The sequence below is a fragment of the Corvus brachyrhynchos genome, unplaced genomic scaffold, assembly GCF_000691975.1.
Source record: "Corvus brachyrhynchos isolate BGI_N302 unplaced genomic scaffold, ASM69197v1 scaffold219, whole genome shotgun sequence".
In the NCBI taxonomy this organism is placed as follows: Eukaryota; Metazoa; Chordata; class Aves; order Passeriformes; family Corvidae; genus Corvus; species Corvus brachyrhynchos.
The window spans coordinates 1121477-1124005 of NW_008240034.1; positions in this window are offsets into that span (position 1 = coordinate 1121477).

Here is a 2529-nt window from a genome sequence, read left to right on the forward strand (position 1 = left end):
CGGTGGGAGACAAATGGCAGCAGATATGGATGCACATGGAGATAAGGGCAGCAGAGCGGCCCCAGCACTGCTGGCACACAGCAGTGGGAAGGGTCCTCCAAGAGCCCCCTCGGCTGTTGGGGCCTGCTTCCATGGGGAGAAAGCTCCATGCCAGGACTGCAGCCTCTGCCCATGAACTACAGCCAAAGTCCTCTGCCCGTCCCTCATTGCTGGTGCTGACCGTGGAGAGGGGATCGCCCTTCTCCGGGGCTTGAGGCTCCCAGACAGCCCCAGCCCTGACTTCAGCCCCAGCCACGATTCCTCCCCACAGAGGGCATGAGTATCCCATGGCAGGTGGACCCTGTTTCTGATGCTGCTCAGGCACCCCAGGATTGGGGGTTCTGTGTCTGGCTGTCCCCCTTCTGCCTTCTGCTGCCTCCAAGGAAGCTGAGTCTGGTCAGGAGCAAATTTGAGTCACCCAGGGAAGGATTTTCCCACGGTGCTGCAGAAAGGCAAACTGCACCCTCACCCAAGAGGGCTGACGAGGAGGTGACACCTCCCCAGGTGGGATCGAGTCATCCTTAAACAGAGCCCGCTCCCAAATCGGCCACCCCGCTTGGGAAAGGCAGCAGAAAATATCCCAGGGCTCCCCTTGTCTGAGGGGATGGCACATGGTGGGAGGCTCCCCTGATGGCTTAGGTTTTAACTTTTATATTTTTCAAATCCTGTACTGCCTGGTGTATGACTCTGAAGTTTCTTGTAGCCTGTTAACTTCTGCTCTCTCGTGCTTGGTAGACACAACAAAGCCTCTCCAGGCCTGCTCTCCAAGGACACCCAGACCATCCTAGGCCAAAAAAGTATAAACCAAAGAGCCTCTAAGGGGGGCAAGTGGAGGGGAAATTACATCATTAAACTGAAGCTTTAATTGGAGAATTAACCCTGATATGCAAATGAACCAAACCTGTAAAAGTGTGAAGAACTCGTGACCTGCCGTCAATCTTGGGGTCAATGTTGGCAGTAGCCTCTGGCTCCCCAGGGATACCTTTGAAGGCCTTTCAAATAAATACTTACCTTTATTCCTTTACTCCTGTCTAGTCTCTGTTTCTAGGAGGCCTCTTAAGGCATCACCTCCAGCAGCTCAGAGTCACCATCCCACCAGGGCTGAGAAGTGGAGGCGACATGTGCCCCTCTGGGACTCCAGACAGGGGCTCACAGGGATTTCTCCTGGCCTCTGGACCCTGTGTTCCTAAACAAAGTGGTGACTGGAGCTGAAGCCCCCACACTGCCCAGGTGTTGGAGGCACAGGGGCAGCTCCAGGCATGGGCTCATCCCAGGCTCTGCCTTGAGCTCTGGGAAGCACAAGCACCTCCTGGAGCCAGAGCAGCTTCCAGAGCAATTCCTGCCAAGTGAGAATAACTGGTGCAGCTGGTCTCCCTGCTCCCCTCCACCCCACATCATATATAATTGCCTATTTTAATTAATAAATTGGAGGCCACTCAAAGGAAAGCGGCGAGATTCCTTACAGACACTGCAGGGATTGTCTACCCGCCCCGAGCCAGTCGTGTCACGGCGGATTTGAATCGGTCTCCTTTGAATTTGCTCAGACAGATCGGGAGATTTACATCCCCCACCTCATCTCCTGGAGCCTCACACCTCCAGGCTGCGGGTCCAGATCCCATCTGGCAGTGATCCGGCAGCTCACAGTGACCCGGGAGCAGCGGTGCAGGCTGAGCCCTGTCCTCACCACCACCAGGCTGTGGGACGCTGGTGGGGGGTGGTCCCCAGCCCTACATGGCTCTGATCCCTGGATCTTGGTGGTCCTTCCCTGGCCCAGCTGTGTTGTCCCAGTGGCCCTCCTTCCCCTGGGAGCAGCCAGGGCACAGGGGAAGTTCATGGGCACAGGGGAAGTTCATGGTCCCAAGGGGCTGCTCTTGGGCTCCACCAAAAATTGTCCTTTTTCTTTTTTTCTGTTTGGATTCTTTGCTCTTTTTTTTATGCTTCGTTTAAACCATTGTTCTTCAAGGGAAATTTTAATGTGAAAAACATGCTTTTCTAACAACTGCCAGCCTGGGCCAAGCAATGAGGCTCTTTGGCTGACAGGGCTGTGTTGCAGATGGGGGCTCCAGGGAGGATGTGACCTCTGGTGCCTCTCTGCTCTTTAGTGGCCCACAGAACAGGGAGTCTGCAGGGCCACCAGGCTGGAGAGGCCGGGATGCTGGGATTGTAGTGCCAACGCGGTCCATGTCCTCCCTTGGCTGGTAGGGGAGCAGGGCAGCCACCAGCCCGTCTGTCCCATCCCAATAACCAGCACCTTGCTCTGGGGGCAAAGACCAGCGGAGCAGCCACTGCCCTTCCCGGTGCAGCTCTGCCTCCTCTGGCAGCACCTCTCCCCAGCCTCGCCGAGGAGCCAGGAGACTTTAATGACCGGGGAGGTTTTCCCGACTCCCGGCTCTGCTGGACCCAGTTCAGCCCCACACGGTTTCCCGACGTTCCACGGCACTGCCAGCTCTTCCCTCGAGGCTCGCTTTGCTCCTGCCCCTCCCCGCGGCG